We start from the raw sequence: 21280 nt of genomic DNA on the forward strand, positions 1-21280 counted from the left end.
AGAAAGTAGTATTTAGAAAGAGTTCATTAAAGTTCAGGAAAATCTATTTAGAAAGGTATATGAAGTTATTCAGCTGTTGATATAATGGAAATAGTACTTTGTTTCAAATCATTTCATATCTTTTAGATTGTAAGCTCTTTGAGGGCAAGAACTGTCTTTTGCCCCTTTGTATCCCCAGGGCTTAGCACAATGCCTGGTACACAGAGGCACTTAATAAATGTTTACTGATTGATTAATTGAAATCAGAGGACCTAGGCTGACTTTCTACTCTGCTGCTTACTATATCTGTGACCTCAATTCACTTAAATTCTCTGTGACTCCATTTCTTGATATATGAAATCAGGGACATTGGAAAAAAAGATCCCTCCCTGCTCTAAATCTATGATCTGATGATGCTGTGACAAATGAATGATGGCTACTTGAGATGCTGTGCTATGAAGCAGAATAAGCTCTGGATAGAGAATGGGGAGACCTAGTTCTTGTCCCAGCTCTTGACATCTACTGTCTGTGTGACCTTGGGAAAACCTGTCAACCTCTCTGAACCTGAATTTTCTATTCCAAAAAATAAGGATAATAAAAACAAAATAGGGCTACAGCATGGCATTGAGGAGAGAGGCCAACATCACAAGACAAATGGGTTCAAGTTCCTCTTCTGACACATATTGGCTACGTGACTAGAAGGGACAAGTCTGCTGACCTTTCAGTGCAGCACACAACTCTGCAGGTCTTCCTGCCACAAATCTCTCCCCACTCCAGTGTATCCTCCACTCTGCTATCAGAGTCAGATATCTTTTTCAAGGTTGGGTCTAACCACACTATCCACCCACCTGCCAGACACTCTAGTAATTCCAAAGCATCTGCAGGATTAAATGCTAAATAACCTTTGAAACAGTGTCCCCCCCCATCTTCTTCTTCCAGTCTTCTTATAGTTTTCATCCCTATTACATACTCTGGAATCCAATGATACTGGCCTCCTTGCAAAAGCATGAGACACTCCATCTCCCAATTGCTGGTCTTTGCACTGACTGTCCCCTATGCCTAGAATACCATCCTCACAGCCACCTCCTGGCACCCCTGGCTTCCTTCAAGAGTCAGTTAAAATCTCACTTTCTGTAGGAAGCCTTTCTTAATTCTCTTAATTCTATTGCCTTCCCTCTGTGATTATCTTCAATTCATTCTGTATATGGCTCTTTTGGACTTAATTGTTTTCATGTTGTCCCTCCACCCCCACTCCCTCATTAGACTGTGATCTCCTTGAGAGTAGGAACTTTCTCTTCCCCCCCCCCCCCGCCCCCGTATCCCCAGTGCTTAGCACAGTGCTCTGGCACATAGTAGGTGCTTAATTGTTCACTGCCTGACTGACTGAGATGTAGGGGAATTTCCTCACTTCTGGGATTTCTGGGATGAAATAAAAGGTCTGGACCAAAACAAAAACAAGAATAACAATAAATTTATACCCCTCAGGGTTGTTAGGAAAATCAAGAAAATAAAGCAATATTTAAACATAAAGCATCATTATGGTTATTATTGAAGACAAAATAATTTGTGCCCTATGGCTAACAGAATTAAAGTACATATCAACCTTGAGGAGAAAACAAATCAATTTGCCTTTCAGTGCCATTTACAATAATATTTCTATCATGCCTACAGACTTTTAAAGTGGAAAAGTTAAGTTTCACATTGTTGGCAAGCATGTTTTTATTTGCACAGTTATAGGTATTTCATAAAATCTAAGTATTCGATAGCCAGAAGTACCTCAGAAATCATTTGATCTAAGGATCCTCATTTGACAGGTGGGGTAAGTTTTCATGGGGAAGTAATTTAAACACAGAAGTAGAAGACACCTAATGAGAACCCAAGTTTCCTTAGTCCAGATCTGGTGATCTATCGACCACACCACACTGCCTTTCTGGTATTAATAAGCATATCATTCCTGAATACATAAAGGCCTATGATTTTGTCAGTGTGAGGAATTAACTCTATTGAGGCAGATCACAGGCAGTCTATGTCTTAGCTAAATCCTGTGGAATTGCTTGAGGCATGGGCAAGTTAAATGACTTGCCAGCATTACAGTTTACAAAGGGCTTTCCTTGTACCTACCATCCGAGGTAAATAGTGCAAACGTTATTAACCTCATTTTGCAAATATGGAAACTGAAGTTCCATTAAGTGATTTACATTCAATTAATATTCATTATCACTGATATCTTGAAAGCTTTGGCTTAATGCTTCAGGAGAAAACGCAGATTGTGGTATATGGTTGTGATGGAATACTTCTATGCTCTAAGAAATGATGAGCTTGATGATTTTAGGAAAAAACATGGATGTACCTGCACAAAAAAATGAAGAGTGAAATGAGCAGAACCAAGAGAACACTGTATACAGTTAACAGCAATATTGTTTTAAGAATAGCTGTGAGAAACTGTCATTTTGGCTATTATAAATACCCAAATCAACTACAAAGGACATAGGAAAAGATGCCATCTGCATCCAGAGAAAGAACTGATCATAGAAGCATGTATAGAATGGTTTTACATATGTATATATATTATATATGTACGTATGTGTGTATACATACACACATTTGTGTCTAATGATAGATATCTCTAGGATGGGAGGAAAGAAAAAAAGTACATGATAAATTTTTTATATATTTAAAAAGGAATAGCAAGTTGTACATAATAGATTTGCAGTTTCATGTACAGTGATCTTTTTATTCTATTCTACTGTGTTATGGAAATGCTTATTTTATTTCTGAAGTTCAGAATAAAATAAGTAAAAATTTTTTAAAAGAGAGGGCATAATTGATGGTAGAGTCAGCCCCAGAGACAGGAAACTCTGAGTTTAAGTTGCTGCTCTGATACGTTCTGACGGTGTGATCCTAGGCAAGTCACTTAACTTCTCAATGACTCCAGGCAACTCTAAGATTTTAAGTTGCAGAGTAGGTATGAACTTACATTGGTAGGAGTTCCTTCACTAGAAGTTCTCTACACTAATGAAAGCATAGATCCAAATCTCCAGAATTAGGTGCTACGACTGAAACTCGGATCCAGGTCTTCAGACTCCAAGTACAGTGTTCTTGCCCCTACACACGTAATACACCTCCAACGATAGCCAGCCATCCAAGGTGTCACTTCTCCCACAAAGACCCAACTAAACCAAAAACCTGTATTCCATTGTGGGGAAGAGTTGGGAGAGAAGGGGTCTCAGAACAATGAAATGCTCATTTCAAATGTAACCATTAGGCACTGTATAATGAGACAGCTCCAATGCCTCAAAAAAGATGTGAAGCTGACAGGTTTTGAATGTCAAAGGAATTTTCAGATGTTATCTCATAAATTTGTCGACACCTATAAAGTTCCAACATGAATTTGATTAAAGTTCATCTTTTTTATCTATCTTCAGCTCCTTTCCATCTGCCTACAAACATGCCAAAGTCTTCTCAACCCTTCATCTGACCCTTCCATCCCCTCATGCTATTGTCCTATATCTCTCATCTATTTCACAGCCAAACTCCTAGATAAACTTGTCTTTATTTCACTTCATCACCTCCTACTCACTTCTCAGCCCCTTACAATCTGGCTTTCAACCCCACCATTTGTCTGAAACTATTCTCTCCAAGGTTACCAACAATTTCTTAATTGCTAAAGTTGACAGCCTTTTCACATTTCTCATTCCACTTGGCCTCTGTGTAGCTTTTGATGCTGTCAACCACCCCCTCCTCCTAGGTACTCAATCTCTGCTTGCCTTTTCTAGTATTGCTCTTCTCTGGTTTTCCTTTTTCCTTCCTGGCCATTCATTTTCAGTCTTCTTTCATGACTCATGAACAATCTATTCCTGCCAACCTAAGCATAGGTATCTCTATTCTGAGTACTTTCTCCCCTCTGTCTATACTCCCTGTCTTGACGATCTCATCAGCTCCCATGTGTTCACTTACTGTCTTTGCTGGACACAATAATCTCTAAAGTTATCAATGATCTCTTAATAATCATTTCTAATGAACCTCTTCTTAATCATCACCTTTTTGAACTTTGCTTTGACAATTTTTTAAAATTATGCTTTCTTCCTAGATATTCTCCTCTTTAGGTTTTACTGACAGTGCTCTCTCCCATTTCTCCTCCTGTCTACCTAACTGCTCCTTCTCAGTCTCCTTTGCTGGGTTCTTCATCCATGCTGGATAGAGGAATTTTAGATTTCTAGATAAAGAAGACACAACAATTATGGGTGAAGATGAACTCAAAGGTATAACCACCCCCACATGTGTTTGTAGTGAAATGAACACAAAAGACATGGGAAATAAGAAAGTTGATGAACTGAGGAGCCAGGCTGTTTAGGGGACATCAGCATACACACACACATATGTATGTATATGTACATACACACACACACACACACACACACACACACACACTGAAGCTCCCAAGTAAAAGGGCAAGGTTACTAGGTGGCACAGTGGTCCTAGAATTAGGAAGACTTGATTTCAAATCCAGCCTGATTTCTTCACTAGTTGTGTGATGCTCAGCAAGTCACTTAATCTCTGTTTGCCTTAGTTTCCTCAACTTTAAAATAGAGATAATAAGAATACCTACTTCCCAAGGTTGTTGTAAGGATTAAATGAGCTAATAATTGTAAAGCACTTAGCACAGTGCTTGGCGCATAGTAAGTACTATATAAATGCTAGCTAATGTTATTATGGGCATCTAGGTGCCTGGAGTCAGGAAGTCTCCTCTTCCTGAGTTCTAATCCAGTCTCAGACAGTTACTAGCTGTGTGACCTTGGCCAAGTCACTTATCTCTGCCAAGAAAGCCCCAAATAGGATCACAGAGAGTCAGATATAACAGAAACAACTGAACAAAAACAACAATGGCAGATAATAATACAATTAAAGCTGACAGGTATGAGGAATATGAAAAAATCTATGAAGACGTTTATGAAATAGTGCAAAGCAAAAAAGTAGAATTCGAAGAATGGAGTATACAATGAGTAGGAAAAATGAGAATGGACAAAGAATACTCATGAGAACCTTAGAGAGATTAACTCAAATATTATTATGACACTTTGTGTTGAGATTAATTTAAATGGAAGTAGTTACTAAGTAACACAGTATAGTGGAAAGAGCCGTGGTTCAAGAGCAGAGGACCTGAATTCTAATTCTGATAATAATACTTCCTATTTATATAAACTTCTGTAAGACACCTAACCTACTCAGCCTTAGTTCATTGTTTTTGTTCAGTTATTTCAGTCGTGTTCTACTTTTTGTGACCTCACTTGGGGCTTTCTTGGCAAAGATACTGGAGTGGTTTACCATTTCCTTCTCCAGCTCATTTTACAGATGAAGAAACAGAGGCAAACAGGATTAAGTGACTTGCCCAGCTAGTAACTGTCTGAGGCCAGATTTGAACTCAGGAAGAGGAGTCTACCTAATTTCAGGCCCAGTGTTCTATGCGCCATGGTACTACCTCATCTGCAAAATGAGAGGAGACTGAACTAGATTTCATAGTGGTGTCAAACTCAAATAGAAATGGATACCTACAGGTTACTTAATGATTTAGAAAACCACAGATTAACCTTATCTGTGATATATTTTTATTTTTGTTAACCATTTCCAAATTACATTATAATTTGGCTCAGGCTATACTTGGGTGGTTTTCTTTTTGCATTTTGTTTTTTTACACTTGCAGGCTGCAGGTGGAGTTCCTGACACCTCTGGACTAGAAAAGCTTTATGTTCTCCTCCCATCTAGATCTATGAATCTATGATAAAATTTAGTAGTTTCCATTTATGTTAAGTTTCTAATAAAACATTTGTGCATTCTCTCTCTCTCTCTCTCTCTCTCTCTCTTTCCCCCCTCCCCCTCTCTGTAAAATGTGGAAGAATATTAAAATCTCCTTTTTGGTAAAACTGAAAACATTAAGAAATATTATTTCTCTGTTTTAAAATAAAACAAAAATCTTTTCAGACTTCCCTATTTAAAGGTGGATTAGGGCAGAGATGTCAAGCACAAGGCCCCATGAAGCCTCAACAGTCTCCAGTGAGGTTTAAACCAGATTAAAAGGTAATTGGGAAATATTTAACAAAATAAATAAAAATAAAACAGATAATATCAAAATCTAACACTAAGTCAATATGTGACCCCAGGGATCCTTGTGTATGGCCTCATTTCTTTTTGAATTTGACAACCACTGGGTTACAGAATAGAAGGCTTTTTTCTTTAATGAAATAGCTTAAGGAAAGTAACCAAACTTGGAACAAAAAGAACCTCTCCTTTTCTTAAGGAATCTTCTCTACCCCTGAAGTAATGGAGCTCTTGACTCATCTAAGGGAAGTCTCCACTTGGTCCAACACCAGAAGAGACCAGGGCTATGAGGCCACCTTTCTCCACGGAGAAATGATTTTCCATATTGATGGCTGGGAAGAGGTCTCTTTGTTTATCTACTCTAGTTGCACACTAGAAGGGAATGGTCAGCTACGGAATTAAGAAGAGACAATTGTTTTGGAATTTAACGTCAAACTGTATTTTAAGATATTTAGAATATTTTTCTTGTTCAGAAGTCCTGTAAATATTACTTCAAATTGTTTTGTGGTAGAGACATGTCAGAGGACATGGGGGAACTATGCTAATTTGGATATCTCATTCTAGGTCAGAAACTGTTTGCATACTAGATTAATGTTAAATTAAATAAAATTGTTTCGGGCAGATTTGCGCCTAAAACCCAGAGCACACTGGGTGAATACAAGTGTCTCTCTGTGTATGTGTGTGTGTACCTCTGTGTGTGTGTGTGTGTGTGTGTGTAAATAGGGATTGTGTGTGTGTTTGTTCTTTGTTCTTCATCAGGGAAATGATGACATGACTTGCAGATGATTTTGATTTGAGTGAGGGAGGCCTATGTAAGCTTACCAGCCTCACTTTCTTCTCCAGAGCCATCTGGGTCCAGTGGCCTGATATTCATCAGAATGACTGGAGATGGCCCAGGATGCAATGGGAGACCCTGGCCCTTTTAGGCTAAGGCCTTTACGTGTGCTCACTTAGAGTGAGGTAACAGGCATTCGGTGAATAGGTTTCTTTAAGAAGTGAGTCAAAGGATGGCCCCTTTAATTAGAAAAAAAATCAAACTGGGAGGGGAAGACCCTCAGGGTTGTTAGTCAAAAGAGAAACAGTTACCAGGAACATTAACTCTGAGCTGGGCCCAAAATACAGTCGTTAAGTGGAGCTAGGGTAGGGATCTCTAGTGGTCCAATCTATAAACTTCAGAGTGAAATGGGTGGAAAGAAGGAGAGAGAGAGAGAGAGAGAGAGAGAGAGAGAGAGAGAGAGAGAGAGAGAGAGAGAGAGAGAGAGAAGGAGAAGGAGGAGGAGAAGAAGAAGAAGAAGAAGCAGCAGCAGCAGCAGCAGCGAGGGAGGGAGGAAGGAAAAGGAAAGAAAAGAAAAAAGGAAAAAAAAGATTAGTGAAGAATCCTGGATTCTCTAAACCCCTCTGTGTCTCTGATTCCAAAAATAATGGCTATAGATAGACATAGATCTCTCTCTCTCTCTCTCTCTCTCTTTCATATACAGAAAAGAAGATAAACCATTTGTCCTTTCTGAGAAATATTTGGAAGGCATTGTTTAAGAGCAGAAACCCTCCCTGCCTGAAACATTTGCTTTTGGACAAATCAAGAAAAACTACTATGGGAAATTGTTTTCTATGCAGGTATTCCCTCCCTAGTACTTCCGGGTGACAAAAAATAAAAGTTTATAAACTTTCCAAAATGACTCCAAGATGCCCATTGGAGTCTCCATCTCATATCTATTTTGAAGGGGAAAAACTCTCAAAACTTCATCTCTGTGAAGATCCTTTTCACAAAAGGAAATAATTCAGATTTCAATAGGATCATCGAGCTAAAGCTGGAAGGGACCTCAAAGGCTGTCTAGTCCAACCCATCTCATTTTTGAGGAGAGAACAGTGAGGCCCTGGTAAAGATGTTGTGAACTGTTATCGCATCATGCCTTTATCATTAAAGTTGAATTTTTTGAGAATACACATGCATCTCTCTCCGTCTCTCCCTCTCTCTCTCATCATCTATCTATCATCTTTCTAAACACAATATATGCATATAAAAATGCTATTTTGATTCTCGGTCCATGGGCTGCCCTTCTGATTCTCCCTTCAATTCCTCTGACACTGTCTCTTTTCAGTAGCCCTGGGCTTACTTTAGACACACACACACACACACACACACACACACACACACACACACACTACCCCCACAAGAAAAATCACCTTCAGAATGACTTCCTGACAAGTGGTCTTGTTCTGAGCACTACCTTATATTTCAGCTGCCCTGTTGGCTCCTGTACTTACAAAGTCTGAATTTATTGTGGGCCCTTGTAGTGCAATTTTTGACACATCATTAAGCTCCCTCTTCATTGGGAGCCTAAGGGCATATTCAGGCTCACAGCGAAGAGCAAGCCTAAATAATGGTTAAAACACGTGTCACAAGCCACGAGGAGCTTGTTTGCCAGCAGGGCAAACAGTTCACTGCAGCTCAAGCAATACCCTACAACGGGGTGTGTAGAGATAATGAGATAACCACACACCTCAAGTGAGTTGTTCGTCTCTGTCTTCAACCATCCAAGACACACAGTTATCTCAGTAGGATGGTGCACCCTGGAGTGTTATAAATATCTTTCAGAAGGTGAAAAAAAACCATCAAAGAAAACACACCCGAAAAACAAAAAGGAAAGAAGAGTTATGAACAAATAGAAAAGAGGCGAACCTCGAGGTGAATAGCAGAATGAATCAGACAAATAAGTGCTGGATGTTTTTTGGTAATATATTTGATCGTAATTGTATGGAGATTTATTCCAATGTTATGATGGAATCAACCTAAAATCAGGGTGGTGTCAAAACCTCATCAACTAATCACACTTTTTCTTTCATCCTCCATAGCTCATCTTCATTGTTCCCCACTAACCTACCATAGAAATTAGTTAGACAAATAAACTATCGCATAAGGACGGACTACGTTGGTATACTGAATTATGCCTAATATGCCCCAATTATGGGGCAATTTCTTTGTTTTAATTATTTGCACAATTTTAATGAAGGGGTTTCTGGAAGGTGGAGCCATTTTGATATTTAATGGAAAAAACAGATTTGTTTTTGAGAATGGAAACAAAGATAATAAGCTCTTAAATTAGCTAAATAATAATAAATTCATATTCTTAAATTATCATCATTTTCCTCATTATTATTGTTATGTGTTAGCCATCAAAACTTTATCCCTGGAGCACTGATACTTGCTGCATAGTTGTTTTTTTCTCTCACTCTATAATACGTTGCTAATAACCCACTGTCTATTAAGATCCTCAAGCAAAGATGGAAAAATTCCTTAGATTAGGAAAAATCATTGTTGGTGATGGCAAGGATGCTTTTTCAAGAGGCAACTCACAAATGCATAATAACTTAGAAAAGCAAGGGGGGAAATGATTTATTGGGGGGAAAGAAAAAGAACGATCCTAAATCCAACCCAGCAAATAACCATCTCCAACAAATTTCTTCAGGGAAAGGCTTCAAATTTGAAAGGCATCAATCCTTTTCTGCTGTCATCCAACTGTTCTGTATGCCCGTGTGCCAGCTGGATCTGTACATGTGCCCGCATAATCCTTTTCTCACCACTGATGTCATCATTAAAGCTGTGCAGAAATGCTGATTTCTGCTTTGCACACTCATTAGCATAGTATCGGACATTATGGTGCAAGTTGGGGTCAAGTTTGCAAGAGTGAGAATAGCAGGTAAGTGAAATTTCACCACTTCAAAAAGAAAAAGGAAAGTATATTTTCATAGCTGGGATATTATTACACCTGGCCAGCCACCACAGAGGAAACTTGAGAAAAATACAAACTGAATCATTTTCTGTGGTAACAAAGACATTAAATGTTTTATCCTCCTGCTGAAAACTCTTCCGTCCTACTTGAATTTTCAAACACGAACTGTGCAACTGTTTCCTCCTGGTTGCTGGTCTATTTGTAACAAAGGCGCAGCATGTCGGTGGCTGTTGGCTATGTCTCCCCCTCACTGTACTAAACTAGGAAGAAACCAGTCCCACCTACCATCCCTGACAATCTTATTTATAATACCCCTTGCAACTCCCTCAGCCTGCTGGGAAAATTTTAAACTTTTATTTATGAATTCTGAAAACTGTGATGAATTAATTTACAAAACAGGAATTGGTAAGCAACAACAGTGAGAAGTGTTAGATGTCTGGGAGAGGGGAGAGTAGCGCTGCATACATTGAAGGCTGCTTATCTATTCTAGAGCTTGTGACCCTCTGCACTTAGATGGGACAGGTGGTGAGGCGAGAATGTGGGGAGAGGGAAGAAGCATTTTGAAAGGGGTTTCCCCCCTCCCCCACAATATGAAACCTGGGTTTGTTCAGTGGGTCAGCTGATATTGCAGTCCCTAAAGTTGCAAAAGGTGCTTTACTGATCAAGCCCTCCAGTTCTTTCCCTGTTCTTCAAGCAACAGTCTAACCCAGACTGATGTTACATAATTTCATCGGCAGATATGGTAAGCAGGGTAGGAAATGGCGAACAACTTCTGCTCCCAATAACAAACGAGTCGCAATTCCCTACAAGTAGACCTCTGGGGGGAGGAGGGGAGACTTAAAAGAGAAGTAAGGGAGGGAAATGAATGAATGAATAAATAAAAAATGGAATTTTGAGTCCCATGGTAATGGAAATGAACTAAAAATATGGTGTCATCTAAGTCCATGGAAGAGGGGATCTGTTTGGAAAACTGCCCTAGGTGTCCTGTGCTTGCTGAGTGTGAGGAACTATAAAGAATGCTGCTGAGCCCATGAGGAAATAACACTCTCTTTAAGGACATACAGCATACAGATATGAAAGATGTACATATAGCAGTAGAACGAGATACAATTATATGCCAAGATGAATGGCAGAGGCAAAATGTACTATGGGGTCATTTATCAATATTCTTCAGGGTGTAAGGGACCCATTTTTTGGTTACCATGTTGGCTGAAATCAACTGAGATTCTCTTTATAAAAAGACTAGGAGTTGAAATTTCACGTTGAAAGGTTACAAACTTAATTTTCTCCAGTGATTTCAAGATTTCACAGGCTGAATCTTCTGTCTTTTGAATATAATTTTATATACCCACCCAACAGCTCAGAGGTTTCCTAAGCAATAATCATATTAGAAGTTTTTTTTTAATATACATGGTATCAGAATAACTGAAAGCAATCTAGGGTAGTAGATAAAGAACTGACCTCTAAGTCAGGAAGACTTGGGTTCTAATCGTGCCTCTGACACATACTAACAATGTAACCCTGCGCAAATCAGTTAGGTGCTCAAGGCCCCTGGAGCCACTCTAACACTACACATTAATCTCAAACATGCCTTGACAGAGGGAGCTTTCTATACTAGTGATATCAGAGGTCAACCATTATGTTTCTTCACATCCCTATAATTTGACATTTGCTGCTTAGGTGAACTTTGAATTTCTTGAACAAGGACAAAAATGAGATAAGCAAAGAAATTATTGCAGTCTGTACCCAAGGGGCAAAAAGGGTTTGATTAGGATTCCTCCTTTGGTGAAGGATAACAGATCTTTAGTTGGAAGGGACCTTATGAGCCGTCTTGCTCATTCCTCTCATTCACAGACGAGGAAACTGATGTCAGGAGGGCTTTAGGTCCACTGTAGCAGGATAAATACACATGGACTCATGAGACGCCCTTAAAGGAAAGAAATGGAATCTTGTTACTTAGCCAGAAAAGCAAAAACTTATTGATACATGTTTGACTTTTAAATATGTAATCTCAGTTTTGCCTTGTTTTCACAATAGTAAAAATGAATAAATCTTGAGAATTGAACTTATTTCCACATTGCTGAAATCAGACTTACTTCCCTGGTAGGAGGTATCAATCTTGCTTTCTTTTTTAAGAGTGTGGAGATTTGGTGGTTGATCAACACCTCAGGGTTCCATGATTTTGTGGGTGTAGGAATACCACTACGGCAGATTTCAAGTCCTTTGTAATTGAGCAGGCAGAGTTAGAGAGTTATTGGAGGTTCCTATAGTTTAAATACTTTCCTGGTGGGAGGTGAAGAATAGTAAAAAAATAGGAAATTCTTGAGCTGAATTCATTCAACTGCAGTCATTTTACCCAGGATGGCCTAATGCTACCTCCCTTCAATCAGATTACTATTCATAGCAATCATAGATGATTGCTAGAAGTAATCTCTGTACTATTTTATTGAATGATAAAGACGGGAGATAAAAGATAATCTTTTTGACCAGGTCTTAGGAAATTTGGCAGAGAAATAAAAAAGGAAAATGCTTCACTAATTGATATTTTCTCATAAGTCAAAACTTCCTTTCATTTACTTTGGCTAATTAATGCTATCATATACAGGATACCACTCTTCCCATTTTGAAAATATTCCTGTGTCTTGGATTTGGTTTCAGCCTTTAGGTCCAAACAGACCTTCAAATGTTCTGAAACAAAATCCAATTTGAAGCTGATGTAAATTTCATGCGATACTTGGGCTGTTAGGTGTATGTCATACAAATATCTCAGAAGCAACTGCAGCAGCTGTCATGGCATTTTATCTTTATGCAGCACCTTTCATGGCAAAGTTCAATGACAGATAGCAATCTTTGTCTGACACAGGAATGTTAAAGTGCATTTCAAATGGTCATTGGCTTGGCTACAGTGTGCTTCATTTTTTTTTTCTCTCCGTGCCACGGAGAATTAGAGAAGAGGATCTCAAAAGTCCTGGATCTCAGTCTGTTATTTCAGTTACCAGAGATACCTGTGAGATGCTGATGAGCAAGAGTAAGCTGTTTTGATTCTGAGACCATGGATGGTCAAACGGATACTTGGGCAAATGTAGCTGGCTCAATTCTCTATAGCCGTATTGCAGTAGATCCTGCCTTCTTATAGGCAAGTAATGAAGGAAGGCTTAGATTTGAAAGAGCTGGAAGGGCCACTAAAAATGATATAGTCCAACTGTTTCATTTTATAGATGAGGAAACTAGGGCTCCAAACAGTCAGGTGACTCGTCATAGTTAAGTCAGTCAGTTGAGCAAGCAGTTATTAAGTGATACAAGGACACTCTCAAGGTCTCTCTGAAGAACTTTGGAATCAATTGTGAGACATGAGAGATGCTGGGAAAGGAGCACCAAGCATGGTGGGCCCACATCAAAGAAGGCCCTGTGCTCTATGAGAGAAGCAGAATTACAGGAGCTCAAAAAAGATTGTGAGATGTGCAAATTTAGAGACGTCACCACTCCAAATGCTCACATGGACTGTTTGTGCCTGACCTTTGCTGGGACATTCCCAGCTCATATTGGTCTGATGAGCAATAGTCAGACACACTGCACCTTGACTCCAAGTAGTGGTGTAATTTTGGTTCTCTTTGAGATTAAAGGACAACAACCAACCAACCAACTAATGTGCCAGGTATTGTGTGAATTGCTGGTTTTACAAGGAAAAGTAAAAATGATTCTCCAAGGACTTTACATTCTAATAGGAAAAACAATGTGTAAATAACCAGGAATAGACAAGATATATATAGAATACAGGCAAAATACTCTCAGAGGAGAAGGTACTAGCATTTGGGGGAAGACTAGGAAAAGTATCCTGAGGAAGGTTTTATTTGAACTGAGACTTGAATGAAGCCAGGGAAACTGTGTTTGTGAGTGTGAGTGTGTGTGTGTGTGTGTGTGTGTGTGTGTGTGTGTGTGTGTTTAGGTCAAGAAGGAGAGTATTTAAGGAATGGGGACAGTCAATGCAAAGGTATGGAGATAGGAGATTATGTGTCTCATGCAAGGAACAGTAAAAAGTGTGTAGAGGGGAACAAAATGTAAGATTACTGGAAACAGGAAGGTCAAAGGTCAAAGAAGTCAAAGGTCAAACATATGAGGGTCTTAAAAGGAGGATTTCAAAAATTTGATCCTGGAGGTAATAGAGAACCACTGGAGTTTAAGGAATAGAGGATGATGTGGTTAGATCTGAGCTTTAAGAAATCACTTTGGCAGCTGAGTGGAGAATGGATTGGAGTCAGTTACAGAGGTAATCAGTAGTATAGCTGGACTAGAACTCAGTCCTCTAAAAGGTAGAATTAAAGATGGTTAGCACTAGACTCAGTTAATTATGCATCTGAGAGCATGATGCATAGGAGTAGTCTAGTGGAAAAGGCACTAAAAGAATCCAAAGGACTAGATCTGAGGCCTGACTTGGATAATTATCATTTGTATGACTTTGCAGAATTCGTGTAACTTCTGAGAGCCTTAACCTTGATATTTATAAAATGGGTTTGGGTTGTTATATTGCTGGATACTCCATAGGCTTGATGATAAAAGTATCATATCAGGGCTCTACTTGGCCCGCTAGCCTGTCACATCACCACTGTCTACTTTCATTTGGCCTGAAAGCTCCATCATTAGAATAAGTTCCTACTCTGAGCAAGAAAACAAAGTCCTTGTTAAAATGCCCTTATAAAAATTTAGTAGAATAGGATTCAGGGATGGGGAACCTGTGACCTCGAGGCCACATGTGGCCCTCTAGGTCCTTAAGTGTGGCCCTTTGACTGAATCCCCCCCCAAATGGGGATTTGTTCTGTGAAGTTTGAATTCAGTCCACTTGAGGACCTAGAGGGCCACATGCGGCTTCGAGGCCACAGGTTCCTCACCCCTGGATAGAGGTTGCCCAAAGGCAACCAGAATGGTGAACAGCCTCATATTACTGACATAAAGATCATCTAAAGGAATTGGGGATGCTTATCCTGGAGAAGAAAAGATGCAGGAGAGATAGTAGGGCTATCCTCAAAAATATAAAGGTCTGTTATGTAGAAATGAGACTAGATTTGTTCTGTTTGACACCTGAGGGTGGAAATAGAACCAATGGATGAAAACTGCAGAGAAACAGTTGCAGGCTTGCTGTTAGGGGGAAAAATACAACTTCTTTGCTTTTAGAGGTGTCCACATAATAGAGGGGCCTTCCTTAAGAGGTAGCAGGGTCTGCCTCCTTGGACATCAGCAGAGGCTGAATGACCACTTGTCAGGTATGTTATGAAGATTTCTTTCCTGTATGGATTAGATAAGATGACCTCTCAGATCCCTCCAGTGGCTCAAATTTTGTGATTCCATGAATCAATCAACAAGCATTTATTAGGAACTTACTGTGTTAGGCCCTAGGGAGTCATAGAAAAAATGCAAAACAGCCTATGTCTTTAAGAAGCTTATTTTCTATTTGGGGAAGCAACATGGACACACATAATTAAATACAAAATAGACCCAAAGCAAACACAAATTTTGGGTCAAGGTGGTAGCAGTTGAAAGGATCTCATAGAGAAGGTAGCACCTATGCTATGCTTTGAAGGAAGTGATGGTGTTCCAAGATGTGGAGGAGAGAGCGCATTCCAGGCATAGGAGACAGGCCCAGGCAAAGGCCCAGAGATGGAAGGTAGAATATCATGTGTAATGAACAGTGCGAAGGCCCATTTTGTTTGGAACACTGAGATCATGAAGGAGAGGTGTGTGTGTGTGTGTGTGTGTGTGTGTGTGTGTGTGTGTGTGTGTGTGCGCGCGCGCGCGCGCGCGTGCACGTGCACATACACACACATATGTTTATACACACACACACCTAGAAAGGAAGGCATCATCCTACTTGTCCAGTCTTATCCTTCAGTATTCTCCTGTATGACCCCTCCATTACAGCTAAACTGGATTACTTTCTTTCCCCTACTCTCCTCTTTCCATCTCCTACCTATGTACCTCTACCCGAGGCTGGAATGGACTTCATTCCATTTTACTCCCTCTATGAATCTACCTCTGACCCACATTCTTTCCTTTTTCTTCCCTTCTCCCTAAGTAATCACTCATTAAATTTCCACTGGACTTTGCCAAAGCCACTCCCTTGCATCTATTCATTCTCCCTGGTATCCTGGTTTATATATGTCCTCCTCCATGTCAAATTGTAAATTCCTTTAAAGCAGGGTGTATGATGGGCTTCTTTCAATTCCCTGAACTCAAACATGCTCGTAGAAGATGCTTAGTAATGTCTGTTGAATTGAATGGTAGGTATGAGGGTCCATGGTAGCAAAAAAGACTTGGGTGACTTTGACAGTTAGGAAAGAAATTGTTAAGTACAAAGGCAACCAGGATGGTGAAAGGCCTTGAGTCACTGACATGATGATCATCTGAAGGAACAGTAGGACACAAACAGTATGTCCTAAATGATAAGTCCATTTTACTGGAAGGAAGATGGGAGGGGTACAGAAACGTGGTGGTGGAGGTGGTCAGAAGGGGAACAGGGCACATAATCGGGATGGTGAAGTGTTGAAGATCATGTTTACCTATTATATACATCACTTCCCAGATCTAGTGTTAGATATTAATCTTGACTTTCTCTTGGAGTGGTGCCATGTGGGGATTGGCCCTATCTTCTCTATAATTCAATATGGTGGTATCTTCTGCTTAGTACTGTTATATGGGGGACATAACTTCATATCACTCCCTCTTTTAAATTCTTCTTTGTACATTGATTGACAATCTACCAAAGAGTCTTGAAAAGAAGAAATGATTTCACAAGCTGTATGCCTTAACTTACCCCTCTGTAATTGACCTCTGCTCTCTAATTACCTTCTGGTAAGGTCAAGAGGACCCTTGACTATGAAGACTCCACCCAAGGCCAAAACTGTACCTGAACCTCACCACATAAAGGAAGAGAGTGGAGACTCAACTCTTGGATTTAATCTTAGAGTCAGAGATGGATCATCTAAGTGGTCACTGGTTGGGACCCAAAGCACTGTGAAGATCTCTACTTGGTCCTTGCCTTCTTTTGCCATAGTATTATTCTCACTGAATGCTACTGTAATAGAAATGTGTGGCATAGCCTGCCTGTACAGAAAGCTGCAACTTAAAATAAAATATCTGTTTTGTGAGGCAATTACTTAAATTTTGCCTACCGATAACAGTGGCAAAATTTAAATGGAATAATAAGACACAAATCTGAGGTCAATTATGAGAACTGACGCTGAGCCAAACAGAAGAATTCTTTTAGAGAATACAAGAATATATTCCCCCTCCCCACTGTTATCTGTTTTGAATATCAGAAAACCAAAGCTAATTTACTATGCTGTTCTTACTCACCATTTTATGAAGGCAAAATTCCCACCCCAAATGTTGTAGAATTTTATTCAGGGTAGATTTGTTTATTATTTCTTCTACCCTATCTGTTTTTTAGTAACTGATTAGTCTCCTTGGGATCTGGACTCATCCCTGATAAAGAGCTACTCAACTTTTTTTTTTTTCCTTCACACATGCATTTTAACATATACTTCACTGATAATGTGTTTGTATATACATGTATATAAAACATATTTGTATGCATATATGTTTCCAATATTATATTCAAACATACATACAAAACAAATGTACATATGCACTCATATACATATAGCAATCCAACTGGATTCCCAGAGGGGAATGTGGAACACATTGTTAAAATGTCTGTCATCCATGTAAGAGAAACCGAAATGAGCTGGGCATTAAATTTGCATACAGCCCCAAGCACAGAGGTTCCTGTATGTGCCGTGTTCTACTGTTCTTGATGATGGGCATATCTGACAGAAAGATTCTGTCAGGATTAGCTCAGGAAAAACACCCCCAAGGAGATAATTTGAAGACATACTGAGAATTTGCCTCAATACATGAAAATAAACAAGAAGTCCTCAGCACTCTCTGCACACTAAAAGTTACCACCAACACTATGCCACACACCAGGGGATAATCTATTTCAGCTAATTAACACACAGCCATACACAACATTGTTAGAAGTGGTTGCCACTTAGGATTGATTTAGTTGTTGCATTGCTTAAAAGAGACTTGGAGAGGGAAGGCGCCGCAAAAATGTGGGAGGAAAGAGGAGATATAACAAAGGGCACTGTAAAAACAAAATTCAAAAGATGGGAAGGGTTTAAAAAAATTCTGAAGGCAGTAACCATCAATGAAACTATTAGTCTTTTAGAAGGGACATTTCTTAGTCAATTTAATTAACTTTCTTCAACATCAAAGATAATGTGCAGATGCATATATGTGTATATTTGCATATCTACATGCACATAAATCCTGGTGGATCCATGCACATATACTCTGGGCCAAAAGAATTCAACTAAATTTAAAGTGGTATGTTGTTACTTCATGAGAAAACAAGATCTTTGCAAAATGTTAACATCTGGAATAAACAGATGAACTATTTCAGCCACATCATTTAAAATTCTGGAAAAAACCCTTTCTTCCCATGTTTCAGTCGTTTTTCTCCTTTTGCTTTTCTTTAGATTTTTAACGTTAACTCAGTATTGCACGTAACCAGTAGTACACAAAAAACTTTGTGACCCTGAGAGAGGTCATTTAACTCTCTCCTCCCCCCTCTATTCTTCTCCCCTATAGAAAGAGGGTGTTGTACCAAGGTCCCTTGGAACTCTTAGTCTATGAACCTATGTAATAAGTTCTCATTTAAGCCCTCTTTGCAATGTAAAAATGAATGCAAAGAAGCCACCTGCTTCAAAATATCATTCTTTAAAATGAATCTTAGAGGGTTTCTGAACCTGCAACATCTACAATAATACAATTTAGCTATTACCACAGACAATAGAAAAAAAAGTATAGATGGATATTGAGACATTTCATAAGCCCTTACAATGCAACTTTTTAAAAAAAAAGTATCATCCATCAATTTGGAATTTGAGATAATTCTGATTGTGGATAGGGCTGAGATTTCCCTTTGCAAAAGAAAGGGTTGTCTAAGCAAATTAATAATGCAAATAAGATTGCTCTGCATATAACTATATTTAAGCGCACTGAAGCAGCCATTTGCTTGTAAAAATAATTTGCTAGTTAGAAATTAAAACCTTTACTACACAACACTTTGATAGTCATTTAAAACGTATTTAAAGGTATAAAAATTTGCATTAAAAAAGGTTATTTTAGGACTGAATCTGTACCTACACTCCTTGAGAGCAGAGACTTTTTGTGGGTTTTGCCTTGCTCTGTATCTTCAGGGTTGGGCAAGGTGCCTGGCTAAGGGTTTACTAAATGCTTGTGGATTGGGAAATTGACTAAAAGGAAATGTCAATTTGCAACTGCTCTGCAATTTCTAGTCTGAGAGACATTCCTGGGGTACTAAGAGGTTAAGTGACTTACCCTAGGTCACACAATCAGACTGTGGCACAACTTCAGACTCATACTCAGTTTTTCCTGACCCAGAGGCAAAGTCACTATCCATTATACCAGGGTGTTTTTCATTTTAAAATGTTTTCAAATTAATATTCTTTAATTCAGCCTTAGCACCAATTCAGTCTGACCTTCCCCATGATGAATTGGGATTACGATATTTGCAAAACTCTTGTGACATAGGGGACCAACTGGGTTTTATTTATATGCCCTCTACAGGGCACCTAGGTGGCACAGTGGCTAGAGTGCTGGGCCTGGAGTCAGGAGGATCTGAGTTCAAATATGACCTCAGACACTTACTAGGTGTATAACCCTAGGCAAGTCTCTCAACACCGTTTGCTTCAGGTTCCTCATCTGTAAAATGACCTGGAGAAGGAAATGGAAATACATTCTAGTATCTTTGCCAAAAAAACCCCAAATAGGGTCACAAAGAGTTGGATGCAAGGAAATGACTGAACAGCAAAAAATACGTCCTTTACACCGGCTTTGTAGAAATTAGAGTTACAAAAAGAAGAAGAGACTAAACACCAAATAGAATACAAACTCTCCAAGTAAAGCTGGAAAGACTACAAGTACTTTACAAACTCTGGGAAAGGCCATTTTATATTTAGGTGAATGATAAATAAGAGATATTACACTATTGTTGCATTAGGAATGACCATCAGGTTTCCTCAAAATCTAACTGGGGACCATGAGCCAAATGAAAAGGTTAGGGCTTTTCAGTATCACAGGAAGGCCTGGACTATTTACCACCTCAACAAACATTTGCCAAATGTGATTAGTAGAAACAAGTACCTATTCCTATCTGAAAAGAAGAGGCTACACATATCAAAGAATGTTTTTTGGCCAACCAAATAACTCCTTCTGTATTTTAACTATGTTCTACTTTTTGGTCTTTTCTTTGCATTAAAATTCCCATCTGCCACAGATAAAATAAGAAAATTGGGAACTGACATGACTTTATTCTCCTCATTTTTTTTCTGAGGGAGGTACTTCTTTTAAATAGGGAAAATACTTGTTCCATACCCTACGTGCAGCTCAACAGATGTGAACAAGCTTCAATCTTATTCAGTCAACGAGTTGACCTTCACCATTGCACTCATTAACACTCAAAGTAATTGAATTACTGTGTGTGTCACTTTAAGACTGTATTTTCACTTTTGTGCCTAAGGTGACAGAGATGTACAAGCAGGTATACTCAGGGAGGAAGATGGATTGAGGGGGAGGCTAGAGTGTCAGGATGTCAGGCTAGAAATGTCATTCTCAACAACCCCCGACTGCCAGATTGAGAAACACATCTAAACCTTTCTCATTCAAAAATCTTACTTTATATTGATCAAAAGAACAGTGGTTTATCCCTCTCCTCCCTTCCTCCCTCTGTCCCAGCTATTTTCCCCTCTGCTTCTGCTTTTTACCCATCGATGAAGTCACTTTCTCTCCCTACTACCCGCATCTGATCTTTCCCCTTCTCTGATATATTTTCCCTTTGAAATGTTAGAACCCAGGATTCCAACACATGGCCCTCTGACCAATGAATCAGGAGAGTAGCCCACCTGAGATTTTTAACTCCATTTAAAAAATCTAATTAAGTCACATACATGAACAAGGAGGTCATTAAGACCTGAGCACCCGCTCATTGAGCAAGTGACAATAGATAGGCTTGAATCAATGAATAAATGTAATTGAATCTGAAGACAATTGAATATATACAAAAATTATGTGACCCACACAATATGGATTTCTACTGAAAGATGTGGGCAGGTCTGTGACATCGTTCTGCACGGACAGACAGACTACTGATCAGCTACCAAACAAAGTAGGGTATCTCTTCTCACAAACGAGGGGCACCTTTCAGCCACTCCTTATCCAGTAAACTTAAAAAAAAACAGATCCTTGTTAGACTATTGTTTTAAGCCACAAGACCTCTGAAACACAGTAAGAAGAGGACTGTAATTCCTAATCTCCATTTTAGTTCTTAGCTGTATGATGGTGAGAAGCAGTGTGTGTCATGGTATATAAAGAGTTGACCCCAGAGTCAGGAAGAT

The 21280-nt window shown here is 39.2% G+C and overlaps 1 protein-coding gene across 1 annotated transcript in view; it reads right to left on the reverse strand.

The window, feature by feature from the left end:
• Nucleotides 1-21280, reverse strand: part of MCTP1 (multiple C2 and transmembrane domain containing 1) — a 716792-nt gene that overhangs the window by 164419 nt on the left and 531093 nt on the right. The gene's annotated exons all lie outside the window — the stretch shown is intronic.

This window comes from Trichosurus vulpecula, chromosome 1, assembly GCF_011100635.1.
Source record: "Trichosurus vulpecula isolate mTriVul1 chromosome 1, mTriVul1.pri, whole genome shotgun sequence".
Lineage (NCBI taxonomy): Eukaryota > Metazoa > Chordata > Mammalia > Diprotodontia > Phalangeridae > Trichosurus > Trichosurus vulpecula.